Genomic DNA, 22,089 nt, shown 5'->3' with positions numbered 1-22,089 from the left:
TACAAGCTGCATACAGACAGTTCCAACCTTCAGCTGAAAGTTGATGGGCTTTGTGTACGCACCCTGGACGCAGGTTTATCATGCCTTCCTATTACCTGGCAAACCATCCACCATTATATCAGAGTTGGGGGAAAAAAGCAATGGTCCTGATGAGAGTCAGTCTGTTCTGTGCCTTGACACACACACTGCACACACACTGCATCTGTCACCCTGGAAGGATAGTAAGTCTTCCCCCCAAACATCTCAGGACATAATTTTCAGTCCCCCTGATTCTAAAAATACTGAGTGAGTGACATAGATCCTCCAGTGCGCCAACAAAGGCTTGGGTCATCTGCTTCACTCTGCTCACGCCGCTTATTCTGGGGACGACAGAGGATCAGACTGGGATAAGAACATATATATATATGGTAACAGCCAGGAAAGACTGCGCTCCCTGGGGACTAGGGATCATCAACAGTGAGCAGGGAGGTCAGAGCACAAATGCGGATCCAGGATTTCCCCACAAGCATCTGATGGGGGACAACTGTCTCACAGCATTCTCAAAATAACCCAGGACGCCTGGCTTCTGTTTCCATTGTGTGCAGGGACACAATGCCAGGAGAGGAAACTAAATTTCCATTTAGGGTCTCCCGAGATGGGGCTGTGCATTTTTTATAGTCACTCTATCGCTACTGTCTCAGGGATTAGGAGCTTGTACTGTGTCTCATCCATCACCCCAAAACTGGGGCTGTTTTAATAGAAACATGATAAAAGGTCAATTTGAAAACAGTCTCTAACAAAGTGTTGTTTTTTTTTTTTTCTTCTTCTTCTCTTTCTTATACTCACAAACTATGAAGTAGCCATTTGTGGACGTGAAGGGTAGAGAACCTTTGCTTATGTGGCTATAAGAAGCTTGGAGACAATATGCTTTTCTCAATATTATTTGAAGGCCGTGGATATCAAGACCCTATGACCAAATTAAAAATCTATCCAGAAACATCAGCAGGAAAAAAAAGGGAGACATCACCCCAGAGGCTGAGGATGGCTCACCAGATTTGACTGAGACCGTGGGGCCCACTGCAGGGCAGCAAGAACCCCACCCATGAATTCTCTTGAATTTTGTGAAAAATTAAGAAGCTTGTGTACCAGCATTCTAGAGAGAGAAATCATAGGTTCCTTCATATTTTTTATGGGATCCTAGATTCTAACAGGTTACAGGATGACCCACTGACAGGAGAAACAGGAGAAAAATCCTTCTTGGTACTGTCAACATTTGATGCGACTCTTCAAAATGTCCTTGAACTTCCTAACCCATGTGCCTTGTGTTTTGTGTCTAGGTTTTATCAGTTAGGGCAGACAAATGCAGTTCTATCATAATGTTTCTCCAGGATGCAAGCAGTTAGCAATCTATATGAATCTTATTTCAAATATGTATCCGGATGATCAGTCCATAGGTCTCATCCTATAAGGCAGGCCTACCTTGTCACTGGAACAAAAGCTGCCCACAAATCATAGATCACTTGTCAGAATCATTTTTTTAAAAAGGCCTTCTATGAAATATATAATATCCAATACGAAGATATTATCACTAAAATCTCCTGACATTTGAGCTGACACATCACTCAGCGGAAGGCCCTTGCCTGGGATGAACTCATATGCTGGCTCTCTAAGGTTTTGTCACCCTGCCATTTTCTTCAGACCTCTCTCCCACAGTGGCTCAAAGGCAATCAAGGCCAAGGATCATCCACTTGCCATCTCCTGAATGTGCCACATTTTTTTGCACAAGTCCATTTCCCCTCCTGGAGCGCCTATAGTCCCTAATCTGGCTGGCAAAATGCAAAATGCGTCTCTTCCAGGGGGGAGGAAGGAGTTGCTTTTCCCCACAGCGGGGTTCACTTGCCTGCGTCAGTCTGACACCCTTTCACCCCAGGTCGTGTTCTGTGGTGGGAGCTGCTGACTACCTCACCCACTGTCTTACCTAAGGAAGGCTTCCCCACCGCCACATCAACTAATAATCAGCTTTCCCCGTGTGTTCTGCTAAGCCGTCTTTAATTGTTAAGCTAGCGACTAAGCTCTCATTTTCTTAGAAATGAGGCCACTAATAGGCAAGAAAGCCATAGGGTGAAATATTCATCTAATGTTCAAGGAGGAAGTGAAGACAGGATACTAAGTGGATTAAACTCAGCTTCAGAGCACCGAGATTTAGACACTAGCCATAAATTTGAAAAAGGAGGGGTGTTACCTGTTTGTAACTAGGGTAGATGTGACACAGTTGAAGCTGGTGGGCCAAATTAAAGCCTCATCTCTCTGTTCACTCCTCAAACTCTCCCAAAGACAAAGGCAAATGAGGGTCCTCAAGGGCTCGCCTGCATTACCTGACAAGAAGGCCTCTGGTGACAAACCTTAAGTCTACACAAAGCTTCCATCAGTACTTTTTTTTTTTTTTTTTTGGTTTTTCACAGTAGGGTTTCATTCAGCCCGGGCTGACCTGGAATTCACTATGGAGTCTCAGGGTGGCCTTGAACTCACAGTGATCCTCCTACAGCTGCCTCCCAAGTGGGATTAAAGGCGTGCGTCATCACACCTGGCTTCCATCAATATCTTTAATGACACTCAACTCATAAATCAGTAGGCAGCCAGGGTGGAGGTGGGGGGTGTCACACACACACAAAAAGAAACACAGAAGAAAGCATTGAGGAAGAAAAGACAACATAAAACTAATATAAAACTAGACATGGTAGGGCATGGTGTCTAGAAACTTGGGAGACAGAAGGAGGAAGGTCTTGCCTTTGAGACCAGCCTGAGCTACATAGTAAGATTTGTATCAAATCACCAATGCCTGGGAATGTAGCTTACAGAGTGAAAACTAGTCTGCACAGGGATCTGTGGTCAATCCCCAGTGCCTAAATAAATATAAATAAACAAATAAATAAAGCAACCAACCCCCAAACAAAACAATACTAAGTAGTTAACGAAAAGAATAGAAGATAAAATTAATGAATAAATGATCATCAGTAATTTCCTGAAGAGAAAGGGGGGGGGGAACCTAAAATAAAACAAAATTTAAAAACCAGTGCATTGTTTTTCTAAAGGCAAGCAGCCACCCCAGCGCGACAGGCAGGGGCAAGTACAAGGCCTCAGGAGCTGAGACCAGGTACTTAACTCAGACTTCTCTGGGGGGCTCATGAGGAACATGCAATTTGGTTCTACCCCCTACTGTTTCTTAGGTGCCTTTGTTTTTGACAATGCTGCTCATTTTGAAGATGCCTACTGGTTTTATCTGTGGGCCAGTGCTAATGAACAGTAATGACTAACTGAATGAGGTTCCCTTTTACAACTCAGCTCATGCAATCCACTGGCCATCGGCAAAGTCACAGAGAAATACTAGCAAACAGAACTCTGATTTAAGATTATGTGTGTGTATGTATTTGCCACAAAGAAATGTTAAATGTAATGCCCAGCAAAAGGGGAAAAGGAAATACATAAGACTAGTCTTAAACAGGATGTATGTGTTCAAAAATCCTCTTCCTGCAGAATTACCAGACCTGATACAATTAAACTGTTCTGGAATGACTTACACGTGGGGGAAAAAAAGAAAGCTGACAATGAAACTACTGCCGAAAAGCCAAGGTGCATAGGGAAGATCAGGGTCAAAGGAGCAGTCAACTCCAGCTCGGTACCTCAATGGAGGACTCATGGAAGAATCCAAGTTTGAGTTGAGCCCGCAAATTTATCAGCTGCTCAATGGGGAGCTAAGTCTACTCTAGACCCAGGGAATAAATAACATATGGCTTTTGGAAAATAAGTAGTCCCAAAGGAATTTAATATGGGTATAGATCTGAGGCACAGTTCCCAAACTGGCTGTAGAGGCAGGAGGAAACCTAGTCTCGAAAGGTTCTGTCTACCTGGGGAAGATGAGCATTTTAGCTCCCAACTTAGTAGAGGCTAAGGAGCCAGGAGGACAGAGGGAGCAGCAGTTAGAGATAGAACATTCTCCTGGCAGGAATGGGGAAAACCTAAATCCGTAACCGTGAGCCTCAACGAGGCTCAGAAAACTGCCGAGCTCCCCAAGGGAAGTGGGATCCCCAAGCCTGCAAGACCAGGAGCGGCTGTGACATCAAGTGATGCTCAAGAATGTGTAAGAAGGGCCAGGCGTGGTGGCGCACGCCTTTAATCCCAGCACTCGGGAGGCAGGGGCAGGGGGATCGCCGTGAGTCCAAGGCCACCCTGAGACTACAGAGTGAATTACAGGTCTGCCTGCGCTGGAGTGAGAATCTATCTCAAAAAAACCAAAAACCCAAACAAAACAAAACAAAAAAAAAGGAGTTGAGTCTGGCTTTAGATAAGCTGAGCTTATATGGTATCTGGCAAACACATAGGCCCAACAAGGAGACAAAAGCATGACGCTGCTGAGGTCCAGATTACAGAACAGAGAGAGGCTTGGAGGAAGTGAATGCCACTTAGAACTGGGTTCATGGGCTGGAGAGATTGTTCAGTGGTGAGAGGTGCTTGCTTGGAAAGCCCGACAACCTGGGTTCAGTTCCCCAGTACTCACGTAAAGCCAGATGCACAAAGTGGCACATGTGTCTGGTAGCAGGAGACCCTGGTGTGCCCATACTCACTTTCTGTCTGCCTCTTTCTATCTCTCTCAAATAAATATATATATTAAAAAAAAAAAAAAGAACATGGCTCATGCAGGTGATTTTATAAAGGGTTCCTGAACTGTCCATGGGTGGCCTGGGATCCTGTCAGGAAGCTCACATGATCAGCTTTGATGACCAGGGTTCCCCCCTCCCCACAGTGAGTTGGTAAAGTGCATTTGGCCCTAGGCTGAGGAGGAGTTTGTTTTCTTTACAGCAGGCTAGACGGGGTCTCCCTTAGGATATCTATCCACTCAGGGCTCCGGAAGGAAAGGGAACAGGCTTGTGGGGGCCTGCAGTTTTCAGAGCTCCAAAGACAGAAGTCTCTGCCTGTAAATCCCCCAGCTTCCTCCTGGGTGAGACAGTAAGGGGACTTTCTATGGTGGAGAAAAAAAAAAAAAAAGTAAATGAGAATTAAGTCTCATTTTTAAAACTTGGTAAAATGTTGCCAAATAACTTCTTTAGAGTCATAATGTAAAGACCCCCAGTAGCTCCTCTTGCAGAAAGGAAGATTTTTACAGGTGTAGTTTTTCTTTTTTCTTACAGTTCGATCAGCCTCTCTCTATCTCGTGTGTGTGTGTGTGTGTGTGTGTGTGTGTGTGTGTGTGTGTGTGTTTTGAAACCAGAAAGAGAACCATGAGAGGGGAGGAGCGGGAGGAGGGGGAAGGGGTGGGGGAAGGGAGTGAAAGACAGAGCTTAGTAAGAACAATGGAACAATGTATGAAAATACCATAATGAAACCTATCACTTTATATGCTCACTTAAAAACAAAAACGCCTAGTGAAAAGTTCTCGTTTAGCAGTTTGAAGATACTATGCAGCCCACTCGTCACTGACTCCTGTGACCTGAAGGAGGGAGCAGAGATGAGGGCGCAGAAAGTAGAAAATACCAGAGATACTGTCTCAGCTGGAATGGGAAGAATGTGAGCCTGAAAAAGCCACAGGACAGGAGCCATACCATCATGGAGCAGTGAACCCAGAGCGTGCTTCGTCTCTCATAGGTCTCTGACCCCTCCCCCCCCCAACCATCTGCCCTTCCTTAGGCCACAATTGGAGGGGAGTGGGCTGGTACAGCTTAGGTTTCCAGACAGGGCACGGCTTTCTGCCAGATACCCCAGTGGTGCTGAGCACACGGGCAGGAGCTATCTCTGCAGACCCCCGCTGCCCCTCTCCCCACTACACCTGGCATTTCATTCTTAAACATACGAATGAACGGGCTGGAGAGATGGCTTAGCGGTTAAGCGCCTGCCTGTGAAGCCTAAGGACCCCGGTTCGAGGCTCGGTTCCCCAGGTCCCACGTTAGCCAGATGCATAAGGGGGCGCACGCATCTGGAGTTCGTTTGCAGAGGCTGGAAGCCCTGGCGCGCCCATTCTCTCTCTCTCCCTCTATCTGTCTTTCTCCCTGTGTCTGTCGCTCTCAAATAAATAAATAAAAATTTAAAAAAAAAAAAAACCATACGAATGAACGTCTCCCCATGGGCCCGACCGACTTGTGCGATCCCACAGGCAACTGTTACGTCCAAGATGATCTCCGAAGCCGAGATGTCATCTTTGTTCTAGCATAACTATTTATTAATGGAGACTAGGTAGCCTGGTGGAGGTGGAGGGCTGGGAAGCCAAGTCTCCAAATGCAAACAAAAGTCTTCCGGAGTCGAGGCAGATTTTCTAATAGTTAAAGGCAGGGAGGCGGGCTGTCCCTTTGTGACAAGTGGAAATATATCCCCCTCCTCCCTCCCTATAAACCCTTGCTGACTGGCCTTTAGACCCTTTTAGGGTCTGTTTCTACAGCAGATAGCTGATCTCTTTTCCTGGGACGCTAAGTGGAGGGCATGGAGGGACCAGAACTCTAATTAGCAACAAGGGCTATTGTCTCAATAAGGGTCAGAAAAGCCCGGTTTCTTCTTCCAAAGTGAGGAGACTGACAGACCGAGAAAAGACGAAAGCGTCCTTGTCATTGATGAAGGGCAGTTAGCTCAATAAGTGAAAACCACCTGAAGGAAATGTTTAGCCTATGCTATGCTAAAAGGATGCTCAAGACTTGGGTGGGCTGTGTGGCCCAAGACCATGACATCTCTAGGTAACTACAGAGGGTCATGTCAGCAGAGATGGTCTGATGGTGTCATCTTTGGTGCCCTTCCTGACTGTCAGTGACATCCCACTTGGGCGGAATAGGGACATATTACCTGTGGAAAACAGGGGGGAGAGCAGAGTGAAGGTGGAGGAACAGCAAAGCTCAGGTGAGAAGCAGTGGGTGGCACTGGGCAAGGTGAGTGATGGAGCAGCAAGGGAGGCCTTTTGAAATGGGGAACTAAAGTCCCTGAAGGTCGGGACCTGGCATCAGCAGACTGAGTGACAAAGAGAGAAAATATCGGGGACTAGGGAGATGGCTTAGGAGTTACAGCATTTGCCTGTGAAGCCTAAGGACCCAGGTTCGATTCCCCAGGACCCACATAAGCCAGGTGCACAAGGGGGCACATGGGTCTGGAGTTCATATACACTGGCTAGAGGCCATGGTATGCCCATTCTATCTTTCTATCTGTCTCCTTCTCTCTCAAATAAATAAATAAAATATTTAAAAAGAAGGAAGAAATATCACCAGTAATCACTGTGTACATGACTCTCTTGGGGCGGGTGGGGGGAGCTCCATTCAAAGCCCTGCTCAGAAACTCCATAAGCCCGGGACTAAACAGAACACTCCATACACAAATGTGACAGGCATTTTTTGAAGGACGGTAGACATTTTCCCTTTAAAGTGCTTTCAATGGGTGAGTATTCAGAACTTAGAAACTGTGTACATATGGGACAATATCAACAAGGGAGGGTGCTGCATCTATGTCAAACAAACTGTTCATTTAGAAACAAATTTGAAATGTAAAAAAACATACAATCATGTATGGGCCCTTAAGGATTCTCTGGGTTTAACATTTTTTCTTTCTTTTTAAACTGATAGACATTTTGGTGGGCTTCTGCTTTGAAATAAAGTGGCACTAAAGACAGCAACTTTTCTAAGCTTCTACTGTCTTCTCTGAAAGCCAGTAAGGAATGGTAAAAATCCAGGGGGAAAGCTATAAAGGAGAGGACACAGGCAAGCCAGCCATGGGTCTTTTCCCTCCTCCATTCAAAGCTCTGAGCTCTTTGTTTGTGTAACAGACCATCACAATCATACCCCATTCAATGGGGGAGGAATGTGAACTCTCTAAGTAGCTGTCCTTGCAATCCACATGTGTGGTCCCTCCCCTCTCCCAGGGCAGGCCACCCCCAATCTGCCCTCCTGAGCTCCTGGCGGGCCTGGAGGGCCTCTCCCAAGCACCTTAACTCACCAAAAGTTCAGTTTCTCAACCCAGCCTGCCTGCTGATCCTTCCCAGAAGCTGTCCTTCCCCCCCTGCCTGAACAACTGACTGTCGGTCCTGTCTGGGCCTGTTCCCTTCACAACACCACCTGGACCTGGTATGTCGGTCCCTTCTGTCTTTCAGCTCGTGGACTCCCCACTGAACCCTGGGCAGACACATTCCAGATCTTCCTGGTTATCGCTCCTGCCCGGGAAGTCACGCACACTATAAACAAAAGAGACGCGATTCTGCCTCTTCCACCTCCCTAACCCAGTTACAACTCCCAGGGCCTTTGTTCACTCCCGATAACTAATGCTGGTCTCCTTGGGACAAATTTCATATTGTCGGTCAATAAATCAATAACATTTATTAATAATGTGTTTCCACGGGAATCCACATTAGATCTACAACAACAACAGTATTTCAGTTAGGCTCATAAAGCCTTCTCATACTATTTGGTCTAATCGTTTCCTACACACAGCCCTGTGAGATAGCTAAGCAGGCCTCAATATTCGCATTGGACAGATAAGGCAAGTGTCATTCAGCTCTCTACACTGTGATGCCAGATGAGGCCTCAGAATGGGCAGTGAGCTCTCCAGCACTGATGCCCTATGCCCAGCATCCTCCTCCCCCAGTGCATAAGCTCAGCCTCTGTTTCAAGAGGACACATCTTCAGTACAGTGAAGTCTCATCAAGGGAGGATTATAAGCTTTTCCATCGTCAAAGGACCTGCCAGGTGTTAATGGTGCTACTGGTGAGGGACGGCAGAAGATTGCAAAGATGTTAATTATATCATAAGAGCCTCTAAAATGTACAGTGTACCAATGTACAGTGTTCTTTTTTTAAAAAAAAAAAGTAAATATCAAAGAATCCTGGAGTGTTTTGCTATCTGAAGGGGGATCATGGGGGGAAAAGCATTTACTGAACACTAGAGCCTTAAATCTTGAACTTTCATCACATTCAGACCCAAGTCAGCCCTGTGTTTCCAAGGAACCATTATTAAACACACCCAAGCAGAAATCATTTAAAAACTCACATACCTTCTGTGCGACAGAAAATGTCAGCTGTGGGGTGGATATACAGTCCTCCCAGAAGTCTGTCTGAAGATGCAAATCTGAAAGAAGAGACTTTGGACACTGTCAGTGAATGAAACCTAGAAGAACATTTTCCCCAGCATGCCAACACCTGAACTTTCCTCTGTTGCAGTACCCCCCTCCCATGCCCCCCGCCATGGATGAAGGAAGCTTTCTACTACAGGTGTTCATAGTATCTCCCTTGTCCCACTTGAACTGGATTAGAACTCTCAAGTTTTCCCCTGCTTTCGGCAAGGAGAAAAAGTAAATAAATACCATGACATTGCTTGCATCAAATATTCAAAACAGCACTTAGAGGAAATGGTGTTTCTTTTAAACCCACAGTATTAAAATGCTATAAAGCAAATATGCAAATCTATGCAGTAACAGAACTCAAAAGGAATTATGAATTGAAAGAGAGTGGTAACAAGGTGCCATGCATTTAACACAAGCTTCATGTAAACATATCCATTTATCAAATTCACAGGGTAAGGGATGGAGTGATGGCTTGATGGTTAAGGTGTTTGCCTGCGAAGCCAAAGGACAGAGGTTCGATTACTCAGGACCCACATAAGCTAGATGTACAAGGTGGTGCATGTGTCAAGCTCAGTTGCAGTGGCTGAAGGCTCTGAGTGCCCATTCTCTCTATCTGCCTCTCTCTTTCACCCATAAATAAAAGTTATTAAAAAATATTACAGGATAAGAAAACAAAGCTGACATCTGAAAACTGAATATCCAATTACTAAGCCTGATATGTTTAGTAGTAACAGGTTTCTAAGCCTGGCTATGCATTAGAATTAACATGGCAATCTTTAACAAATAAGGATTCCTAGGCCACCAGACACAGTGGTGTATACTGAGATAATATGACTGGGACCACAGAGAATTGAGGTTTTCACCAAGTCCTCAGAGGGCTCCACACCCGCCAGTCTTGGACCACTGAACTGACATGCACTGAAGAAACCCGCTTCCCTGGCCACCTATTCATTCCAAAACTCGCCCTTTTCCAAATAAGACTCTTCCCACCCAACTGATCTCAGTGGAAACACTTCTGGAGTTTCTTAACTGGCATAAATTAATCTATTGTGAGGCAAAGCAAGTGGGAGCTCACCTAAGTGGTTTATTCACCTGACTGCTTTCTTCTCATAATTGAACCAAAAAGGTTATGTCTATTTTGTAGAACATCTTTTTTAAATTACAAATGGCCTTCTTCAGACGAGTAATGTTTAAAAAAGAATCCACTGTAGTCCAGGAAAATAGCTGAAGGGAAATAGGTATTTATCTGAGTCGCTTTATTTTCCACACACTCCTGGTTTTGCCTATGTAGCTACAAACTGTCTGCCTCGTTCACCTCTGCAAATGCTCCCCACTAAGCCATGGTAGTTTAATTGGGTGGTCCCCAAAGGCTTGCATTAACTTTTCTTCAAGAGCTTTAAAAAAACAAAACAAAACAAAAAACATTAAATCAAGAGCATAAAATTATTCCGGGTAATTTTCAGCCCTGTGTCTGGCCATCTTTCAAGTGGACAATACCAATTATGGACTCAGAGAGGAGAGGACTCACTCCTGCTTCCCAGGAAGGGGCTCACAGGATGTGCTGTACGCAAACCAGGCAGTGGAGTAGCTTGGCTTCATTGTTAAAATATTCAAATCATCACACAAAAAAAGAGAGATTCCTTTCTGAATTCAACAATACTTGGCGGGGGGGGGGGGTGCTCACATAGGAGTTTATTCTTAGCAGCAGCACCAGTGAAAGCGGAGAGGGGACCGAACCCCTCAGCCTTTCCCACCTGCCCCGACAGCATTGGCCTCCCAAGAACAGAGCGAACAATGCAATGGAGGGCCCGCCCAAAGCAGCAGGCCCAGCCTGGGGACAATCCTGAGCTGTGGGTGACCATGGAATACTGTGGAGACAAACCAGCAGGAGCAATAACCTTGTCTGGGTTTGACAGGACGCTACTTGCAGACTTGCTTTTCAGGTCAGGATTTAATTTTCAAAACTAGAGAAAGTTTTCAAATGTCTATTATATTTTTTAAGCATTGGTTAAGAAAAAAAAAAAACCCAACCCTATCAAATTAAACAATCTTGAGTGAGCATTTCTGAGGTCCAGAATAGTAAGAAAACCATCACATTTTTTTTCCCTAGGAAGGGAGTTGGCATGTGGGAAATTGATTCATTAATTATCTTCAATGGAATTGTTTATTTTGGATGCCATTCATGGACAAAAACGAAAGTTTCGTGAATCTAGAGCATATGCTCTCTAGAATGCATTTCTACCAACACAGTGTTCTTTTTTTTCTCTCTCTTTCTTTTTCTTTTTTTCTAGGAGCATTGGCTTCCGAGGGCAGCATTTGAGAATGTGCTTCTCTCTCAGTTAATGAACTGGGTTAGCGGCCTGCTGAGCACTCACTAAAACCCAGATTGAACAAAGGGATTTCCTCCAGTTTCAGCCCATTCACTCCCCAGCTCCTCCTGGTTTTACTTAAGCGAACACTTCGGGCTGACTTGGTCCTAACGACGTGAGTGGGAAAGAACTGGGCAGCCCCTAACACTAGTCAAGTCTGCGCTGGTGGTATTCAGCGAATAAATCCTCTCAGCTGAAGATGTGCAAGGTTTGTTGTTGTTGTTGAAAAGCCTGCTAAATATATCATTTCTATTTCCCAAAGACCGTAATTCCAAATAGGAAAGAGCCCTCTTGATGGGGTAGTGTGCAGATAAGTAAGTCCCATCAGAGAGAGACGGTCTGCTCATGTTGAACATGGAACTTGTATCTTAGAAGTAGATATGGGGGGGGGGGGCTCAGATTCTCCTCCAAACAATGTCACTTTAACTGGGCTACTGAGGGACCTGTTGCTAAAGGATCATGTGACATTTGAATGGCTCGTGGGGCTGGTATGGCATTATTTTCACATGACAGACAATGGGGGAGAGGTTTTTTATTCACAACCCAAAGTCTCAACTACTTCTTAAGGTCAGGAACCTCCCAAATCTCTACCTTTAATCTTAAACTTTTTTTGGTTGAAACTCCAGGTGGAAGCATCTCCTGGCACCCTTCATGGTCACACCTTCGAATGCAAGAGACTTCACCCTCCAGCCCTCTCTGCCCAGTACCCCCCTGAGTTAGTGAGTGGTACTACCGTGTAACAGCTGCCAGGCCCTGCATACTCACAGAAAATGGCCATGTGTACTTAACACCCTAAGGATCCTGTGAGTAGGGAATATTCATGCTATTTTATTATGGACAAGTGAAAACTTAGCTCTGCAACTAGCAAGTTGCTGAACTGAGGTGTGAATCCAGTGCCTGATCTGAAAGGCAAATCCCTCCACTCTAACTTCCCAGCCTCCACAAAGTCAGGAATTCTGGGGTCATGCGAGAAACTTTTCCTATGGATTAAGCAGTACACATCCCGTGAGCGTACTACCCCTCAAATCTGTTTCCTTCTCTCAGTTCCCATAGTTCACTCTGCCTTTCCTACATCCACTAAATCAGCACGATCGGCAACTTGGGGCTTTTTACTTTTCCCTTTTCAACCACGTGCTTACTTTTAAAGAAGTTTCCAATCCCTTGTTGTTTTCTCCCCGTGGAAGGAAAAGGGGGCCTGAACTCTCTGTTCATATCTAAACCCCGTGCAGAAGAAAAGAAAAGAAAAGCCATTCCTACTGCCTACTCAAGCTAGAATAGAAAAGGAAGTCTGTGAGCCCCAGCAAGGGCCACAACAAGGGGCCCTGCCCTGTGCTGCTCCCCAGGGCAGGGGCAGGATCCTTGACCGGAGAGCTGTGTGGGAGCACCCATACTCGGGAGGAAGGCCAACTTCGGCTAGATCTCCCGCTTCCATTCCCAGCACTGAGGCCAACAGCTGCAAGGCTTCAAGACACCAACTACTATGATATATGGAAGGATAGAGGCCAGTTCCTCACCTTCCAGGCGCCATGGAAATCTAAGTTCAAGGAAATACTCTACCAGGGAAAGGGAGGCACCTCACACTGATCTTCTGGGTTCCCAACATGGGGGCTCAAGTCTCTGGGATAACAATGTGCCTGACCTTATGCAGCGACATGTACATTTATGGGTACCTCGATGAGGTGCCAAGAATCTTAGTTAGAATCATGCCTATCCAAGCGGCGGACTAGCTATGGCCTCAGGGACTGAAGCCGATCTGTTTTTCAGCCGGGAGAGAACGCTTGGGTTTGAAGAGAGCAACGAGGACTTTGAAGGTGCTGGTGGCCTGGGGGTAACCCTGCACTTTAGCGCCTTGGGGCAGATGGGGGTGGGGGCAAGGGCAGGTGTTGGGAGTCTAGTCACAAGATTAACACCTCTGATTCCTATGCAAATACCTTGAAAGGGAGCTGAATTCAGTTATCTTTAAGGCCTTTAGCTGAAGCTCTGAATTGCTAAAAATAAACAAACAAAAACCTGAGGGGAGTGGGGGGGAGGGGAGGAAGGATACTTGGAAGAGGCCAGAGCCACTGAGGGCTTGAGGTCTAGGAAACTCTTTTTGAACTTGAGGATGCACCCGAGTGGCCTGTTGATTTCCCTAAGATGGAAATGCTGGGCACTGGAACCAAGCTGTTTGGGACAGGAGGTGGCGGTGCGTGTGTCCATGGCAGGGGGGAGGGGGAGTCCTTCTCTAGGAGAAAGGAAATGAAGACTTGAGACAAGCTGTGTTGATTTAAAGTCATTGCAGGAATGATGGGTACTAACGGCGGCTTATGTGTGTGTGTGTTGGGGGTGGGGGGTCCTGGCTTTGAGGTCACTCAGGTCCTCCAAGCAGATTCCACTTCAGCTCTACAGCTCCACGTCTGAGACCTTTAGAAGAGACTTAAGCAGGTCTTGATGAAAACTGAAGAGGGTTTTGGATAAGCTGAGATACCATCATGCAGAAGCCAAGCATTGCTGAGTGATCAGAACAGCTGATCTTCAGGTAATTAAGCATCAGTGATAAATGGGCACAGCATCACAAAATCTGAAGGGCATGTGGAGCGTGGGGCACATCCTGTGGGAAGAGCACCTGGGAAAGGAGGCTTTCCATGGGGAACAAGTGCCAGGCACAGAGCAGAGTTTGTCAAGAGCTCTCCTAAGTCTAGAGCCCCAAGCCACGGCCATTTGCTTTGGGGTCAAGGGTGATGGGCGCGTTGTGTTAAAACTGCGCTCACCGAAGGGGAATAGGGAAGTAAGCAGGCTATGAAGGGAGGCAGAATGGGGCCACTGTGGTCACACAAGGGTCTAGGAGAGCCTCTGTTGTCACTTGCTCCTCTTGTTCTACCACTCTCCATAAGACCCAGATGGAACAAGACAGAGCTGCTTAGCTGGTTTCCGGCCCCTCTATACCAGCCAACCTAACAAGGGTGACCATTTACAGAAGGTTAGGCTCGCCATGAAGGGGAGGAGGAGAGGGGCCATCTACTCTGCCAGTACAAACTCAACTTTTCTGTGGCTTTCTTTGTTGAAATTCCCCCCGCCCCCATCCTGGAGAAGAGGAGCCACGTCAGTGTGGATGGTGATTTCCGTGTGCCAGAGACCCAAGATCCACACTCATTACCCAGTCTCTGTGTTTTTTGGACTGGTTCCCCTTCGTTCTAATCATAACACCCCAGTCCAAGTGATTCTTCTGACATGCAAATACGTTCCTGTCACTTGCCTGTTTGGAATTCTTCAATGGTCCCTTCAGTTGCTGCAACCAAGAGACCTGTCCAATCAGAACCATGGCAAGGTTTTAATCAGGAGAGCAGTATGTGCTGCAGGCTTGGGTTAGAGGAAGACACTGAGCACACAGAGTATGCCCCTGGACTCACCAGTCATACCCACCCAAACATAGACATTTCCATTGCAAAACAAAAACTGCACCAAAAGAATAAACGTTGGGACTGAATTCTATAGTCTCTCTGTATCATTCCCCCCCACCCCAGAGAGTTCTAAATCTTCCATGAATCAGACCTAGCAACTCTCCCAAACACTTCATATTGAGTAGATGTGCCATTTTAGGAAAACAACCTAAGTGACTGGTGGGAATGTGGTTCTAATTTACATGGTGGTTGTGTGTATGTGTGTGCTTTCTGAAGCACTTTTTAATTCCCGCTGCTGAAACAAAAAGGGAGAAAATTACCTTGGTAGATGCTTCCTAATGGATCAACTAAGTTATTCCCCAAATAAAGTATGCTTGTTATAGTGTAAACGTTCATGATTTACAAGGCCATTTGAAGCAGCAAGAGAGAAATGTGCCATGTTTATGAAATTCAATAATAATATTCAATATTGTTTCTTATGAAGCCCATTGCCTTCTTTTTCACTTTTTTTTTTTTTTGGAAGGTAGGCTGGTCTTGAACTCATGGCTATCCTGCTATCTCAGCCTCCCAAGTGCTGAGATTAAAGGCATGAGCCATCATGCCCAGCTTACCTTTTCACTTTTTGTTTTGTTTAATTGCTCACAGAGAAAGGAAGTAGTTTTAATAATACTCCTTACTTAAATAAGACCTTCTCTTACCTAAAACTGTCATAAAAATGTGTTTTATTCTACCTTATTCCACTGTGTGGGATACATCTCTATTTAATATAAGTCATACTCCTAAGAACTACTACTGGGCAGAGGGTGTAGCTCGGTTAGTAGAGTGCTTGCTTAACATGCATGAGGCCCTGGGTTCAAGTCCCAACATCACATAAACTGAGTGTGGCAGTGCATGCCTGTAATACTAGCATCTCGGAGGTGAAGCAATTCAGGGTCATCCTTAGCTACACAGTGAATTCAAGGCCAGCTTGGGCTACAAGAGCTGATCAAATGAGAGTGTTCTAAATATATCATAAGACAGACAAGACCACTTGTCTAGCCTAAGGATTTGATGGCCCTAGGTTTGAATGCTCACTCTAATATGGTATGTGATCTTAGTCAACGTGCATAGCTTCTTCTCTAAGCCCAAGTCTCTCCTCTGCTGTAAAATGGGGATCTATCATCTCTCTCTCGTTTAGGAGGGAAAAATCATCAAGCTTAAAATGGATTATGAGAAAATTTACAAAGCCTAGAATTTAAAAAAAAATGGCATCAACAGTCAAGGATGTTCTGAAAAAAGAAAATGTGCGTGTGTGGAAAGAGGCCAAGAATTATGGTTAAGCAATAGTCCAAATGCTGCAAAACAAGAGGAGCTTTAGGGTGAAATGGGTTGGACAGAAACTTAATATATGCTATGGGGGAAAAGCCACAAAAATGTTGGATAGGAAATCTAAGGCTGGAATCAGGGATCATTATCTTGAAATGAGCGGTTAAAGTAAATCATCATCTTCCCCATGAATGGTAGAAAATAAGAAGTACAAACTTCTGATATATACTGAAGACTGTGGCAACCAAGAATTCCTCCAAATAAATACTGACCTACTTCATAACTGTAGAAAATTTGGATAAAACATGCAAAAGGAGACTCCCCCACAAAAGGAGGTGGGGAGGATGATTTACTGACTTTTATAATATAGTACACCAGGTACATGATTCCTTTTTTTTTTTAATGTGTGTGTTTGTGTGCTTATGCGTGACTGCAAGCACAAGCTCAGGTGCATGCCAAGGTGTGTGTGTGCAGACTAGAGGGTAACGTTGGCTGTTGGGCTATACATTCTACCTTGTTTGGGACAGGATCTCACATTCATTCCTACATTCACCAGGCTACCTGCCCTTGAACTTCCCCATCTCCCATCCTGATGTAGGCATACTGGGATGACAGATACTCACACTACTGCATCTGGATCACGTGGGTTCTGGGGACCCACGTGCAGGTAGTCACGCTTATGCAGCAAGCACTTTATCTAACACTGAGCCTCCATTACTGCTTCTAGAGACGTGATTCTAAGGGAAGGATCAAGCCTCCAGGTCTTTCCTAGTACTTCCTTGTTTCTTTTAAGATATATCAATTTTAAAGCATCTTTTCAAAATATAAGGGATGGAGATGACAAACTCTGAGCATGCCAGTCATGCTATATAAAAGTCAGCTACACAAGATCTATTAGTTGTAACCTAGAATGAATATATAGTATTAATATTCTTAGCAAGGCCTCTTAATTTTTTAATGGGGTTTCATAAATTCTAAACCTTTATCCCCAGTTTTATTTTCCCCCTCAAAACCTGGAGTTCCTCAGGTGCAAATTCCCTGACAGCCAGTGTTTGCTAGAATGTTCTAAGTATCCCTTCTACTATGTGAGAAGCAGAAGGCTTTACTGGGGGCTCCCATACAGGGAGAAAGCAATAATAGATTCAAGGATGGAGAGCTCAGTGGGTTGATGTCGGAGGGTTTAAGAGAGACACATTTACCTTTCCAGGAGAGGTACAGATGAGACTCAGATGAGACTCAAAGCAGATGCCACGTCAGGTACGAGAAGAATCCTGGAGGGGGCATATCATGAGAAAGTTAAAGAAAGCATTAAAGGGGGTTGGGGAGATGGCTCAGTGGTTAAAGGCACTTGCCTTGCAAAGCCTAGTAGCCCAGGTTCAATGCTACCCATATAAAGCCAGATGGGCATTTGTTTGCAGCAAGTAAGAAACCCTGGCACAGGCATGTGTGTGCACACACACATGCACAAATAAACAAAAACAATGAATAAAAGAAAACATTAGGGGGAACCATGGAGGTAATGGTGTCAGTAGAAATCTACCTATTCAGAATGTGAGCTTGGCGATGTCAGGGACGTCTCATCACGTCATCAAGCCATGTGGGTTCTGGCATGTTAGCACCATACCATTAAGTACCGACATGTTCCATGGTTTAGTGAGGCAATAAGCAACGTAGTTATACCAGCATCAGAAAGCAGAGGTTCAACTCCCACCTCCACCAGGAGATGGTTGGAAACCTGCCAAGCATCTGCTGAATCACTCTCTATCTTGGTTCCTGGACTGAAAACTGGGGAGATAATGCCCCACCTAGAGCACAAGACCCTCTGGGGGATTACGGAGTGGATGTGAGCAGAGTGTGCACTGTCTTGTGGGCAGGAAACACTTGTGGACTTGCAATTACTTTTCAAGAACCGCAGTGAAAGTAGCTGATAGCCTCGAAGAGAAATGAGAAAATCATCAGATTTTTTTTGCAGTGTGGACCAAGGGGACTGCTATCCTTTGGGAGAAGTGTCTGAACAGGGTTAAGGGGCCCCCGCGCAAAGGTGAGAATGGGGGGGGGGGTTAGCTCCCAGAGAACAAGCCCAGGCCACTCCATGCAAAATATCCAATCAAAATGCCCAACCTTTGCATAACTCCAATTCTTTTCTGAGACAAAGCTACTCTTTTAGAGAGACAAGCCTAGAGGATAGGATTTGACCTGGAACATTCCCAATAATTCACCCTGAGAGAAGAAAAAGGACAGAGATGGGACGGCAATTAAAGAGAAGGCAGTAATGTAATGTTTAAAGATTGAAAAAGATTTTAATATACTCATCTGTGGGGGAAAAAAAGGAAATATATCTATAACGATTTCAACCCATCCACTCTCACACAGATAGAAAACTGTTACTTCCAGAAGCCCAGCTTCATGGACAATGTCTGAGACCCAACCACAAGAACCTCTGTGTTTGGCTGGTACACATTTACACAGTCTTGCGTGTTTTATTTTTTAGTAGTAAAACCTTACTAACTTGAACTACTAGTATAACAATTTGGGTAAGAACTGAGTTGTTCTTCTCCCCATCAGGCTGAGGTCTTACACTGCTGAAAAATACCTCACTACACACAAAAGGTATCAATAAATAATGTTTCAAAATAAACATTTAAACCACAGGACACATATTAATATATTTTACCTACCTCATTAATATACTGATGACTAATTATAACTCATTAGGTAGCAAGAGATTACAGAAGGTCCTCACAGTAGTAACTTCTGACCTTACAAATAATCTTCAGTAATTTTATATTTCAGAACAGCCTTTCTTTCACTTTGACATAGTGGGGAAGGAGGCTCTCATTTTCAACGACCACATAAACCCTATCTTCGTACTTTATTAGGTCAATCTGAATGAATGGGAAGCTTGTCTAACAGGGAAGAAATGTGCTCTCTTTCTACCTGAATGTTTCCTTACACAATAATACACACTCAAGCAGAGACCACGTGTGTGTATGTGTATGTGTGTTGTATTGTGTTGACTTCTAAACCTATTTTGAGGAACTGACTTCTTAAATGACTTGAAAGTATTCTTTGCTTTACAGCAGTCTCAGGCTAAGAAAAAGAAAATGGCTCCTTCATGGTGGACCTCATAGTTGAAATTATCTGATTCTATAAACATAGCCCACAGTTGTTAGGGGCAGCCACTTCCTTGGCTGTACGTAGTTCTATAAATGTCTACAGACAAAGACACGTCTCACTGCTGAGAGCTGAAATAGTATATGGAAAAGCATGGCTGGACTTCCTCTCCCCCTCTACCCTTGTGGTATGATGTCACATGAAATTACCTCCAGGAAGGAGGAAGACTAAGTAACCAAGTTATAAAAACCTAAGTGCTATCCTTAATGCTTTTTTATTTACAAATTAATTGCTATGGGGGTGAGAGTCTACCAATAATTAAGGCCATGGTGACATTCCTATTTCAGAAGAAATGTAAAACCTCAGCTGAATCCCAGGCTGCTGAGCCTACCGCATTTATACAACCCAGCCCAACGCCTGTTCCTCTGCCAGATTCCTACCACAACTGCTACATTCATGAATCTCTATTTCCCACCTGAAAGCAAAATAGAAATCCAAACAGATTTCTTTAAAAATAACGTTGGTATGAGAATAAAACAAACATGAGAGTAAATCATTGGCTGTTTCTGTGCTGGTGTGCTTATTTACTCCTCTGACATTTTTCTAAAAATTTCCATTATGGTTTTAGGATGTTATTTCCCTAAAGAATATTGAGAAGAACTCTTTTTCCCTTAAAGCTCAGACTTAAAAAAAGGAATAGATCATAACTTAAGAATAGCTGAGAAATTGGGTTTGTCTTAGGGTCTTGTTAAGTCAGGGAAGTCAGTCTTAATGAGTTGAAATTTCCTTTCATTTTTCACTGGGGAGTGAATGTAGTTGTTGCTTCCTTGGATAAAGGAACCATCATCTATAGCAGTAGAACGTCTGGCCAGAGCCATTGCTGGAGGAAGTTTTGCTTGACATTAACATTTTATCACAGAGTTAAATCATGAAAAATACAAGCTTTATCCATCTTGATTGTTAAGTTTAGTCAAAGTCTACAGAACTCCTAATTAAAAGTTTCTTTATCTTTCTGGTGAAAATATCTAAATATCACACAGAGGATATTTTTCAGAAACAGTAAGAGAAGAGACAGTTTGGCCCTGAAAGGGACAATGTCATACACATTTAGTGCCTCCTTTTAGAGGTTGATAGAGCCCAATAGAGCCCAATAAACTTACTGAAGCAGAAAAAAAAATGTTTGATAATTCTCCAAAAAGGAAAGCTTTTTTTTTTTTTTTTTTTTTTTTTTTAAAGCAACAGCATCAATCAGGTAAGAATAGACCAATCAGGTTTTCCTAAAATTTAGTATTTGCAGTTGAAGCCTGGATAAGTAATTACATTCAAAGGAATGTATAGGCAGCCATCAATCCCCATTCATTCGGCCGCATTTACTGAGCCCAGAGCTTTGCTAGGCTTGGAGATATAAAAATGAATGCAACAAGGCTGCTTCACTTCCAGCTAAAAGAATACATCTAAACAAAGAGCTGTGGGGTACTGTGTTAAGTGCTATAATCGAGGTGTGCACAAAGGGCTGGGGGCCGAAAGAAACAGCCATAAATTCTTCCTGGGAAATCGAGTGAGGGGAGAGAGTCAAGAAGAGACCATGATATTTCCTGGTGATTAACAGAAGATTGTTCTCTACTGTGTTCTAAAAAGGGGGGTAGTACTTTTAAGATTGATGAACTATTGTGATTCAGGTGCTATCTTGGTCTACTAGCCAGTTTCATTTACTTTTGACACACACAAACAAGGACAATATTCCAGGAACACAATTTAAATATATATATATTTAAATTGTGCATATATATATATATACATACATATATATATTATTGTCATATTCCCCTGAAATGCACACAACATGGTGGAATGGCTTGAATCATGAGCATGAACTTAGATCTCAAGTTCAGAGATGTTTTGAAATGTAAGTAAGCAAAAATGCACTCTTGAGAGAGAGTTCCCATGTAATATTAATGCTTATTTTAAATATCACTTCTTTTCAGAGCAAAGCTAAAACACCACTGGATTATTATCGTGGTTCCCATTTGTCTTTATCTCTGTGTTAAGAAAAAGGAAAGGGCTGTTGAATCAACTTCTACTTAGTGTTATTTATTATGCATTCCATATTCCTACTTATAGCATAGTTGTGACAAAACCTCCATTATTCATCACACACTAGTCCTAAACTTGAGTCATTCTAATGCAAGCATGAGAAACTCCATCTCCTTTGGGGTGAATTTCAAAAATTCCTCTGTGTTAAATTGAGGTCTAATTTTCCCTGTGCCTGGTTTTCACAAGACAGTCCATTCCACCCCATGTGCCCCTTTTCAGCTGTCAATAAACAGAGGCCGTGAATTCCCCATGGCTTCACAAAGCTAGCTAGGCAGAGCCATTCATTCCTTCAGGAAAACAGGGCATTGATTTCAGTGAGTTCCCAGGGAGCAGCTGTGACAAAGAGATCAAAGGCCCACCTCTCTCTCCCTCCCCTGCTTTCATTGGGCCCAGCCCAGACAAACAGCGACAGGTCGCCTTGAGACCCAGAGAGGGCCCAGGCAGACCACCTCATGGTTCAATTCAAATTCATCCGTTCCTTACATTCCAGTGACAGTCCAGAATGCTAACCACACAAACCAGCACAGTCCCAGGCATAATATACTGCTCGCTAGTTCATCCAAGGTCAGAGGGAGAAAGCAAACCTGAGGGAAGTCCTTGGTTCCAGGGCCTGCTGAGCCTCAATGGCCCCCTGACATTCCATAAATAAACTTCTCCTTCTCTTCCTCTATTCTGCAACCTCACCACTGGAGTGATGGCCTCACCTAACAGTCTGCGATTTCTTTCATGACACTGACCACCAACTATCTGGAAACTTTATTCCCAATTTA

At 44.2% G+C, this 22,089-nt stretch overlaps 1 protein-coding gene across 1 annotated transcript in view; it reads right to left on the bottom strand.

Moving 5' to 3' along the window:
- The window catches only part of Plagl1 (PLAG1 like zinc finger 1), a 53,355-nt gene that overhangs the window by 9,237 nt on the left and 22,029 nt on the right, over window positions 1–22,089 (bottom strand). Inside the window, exons 3-4 of the mRNA XM_004651150.2 lie at window positions 17,311–17,382; window positions 8,989–9,062 (exon numbers count right to left, since the gene is read on the bottom strand). The gene's annotated coding sequence lies outside the window, so the exon portion shown is untranslated. The remainder of the gene's footprint in view (window positions 1–8,988; window positions 9,063–17,310; window positions 17,383–22,089) is intronic.

This window comes from Jaculus jaculus, chromosome 9 (assembly GCF_020740685.1).
Source record: "Jaculus jaculus isolate mJacJac1 chromosome 9, mJacJac1.mat.Y.cur, whole genome shotgun sequence".
Lineage (NCBI taxonomy): Eukaryota > Metazoa > Chordata > Mammalia > Rodentia > Dipodidae > Jaculus > Jaculus jaculus.
Note: the sequence above shows the minus strand (reverse complement) of the source record. Positions and strands in the feature narration are given on the sequence as shown.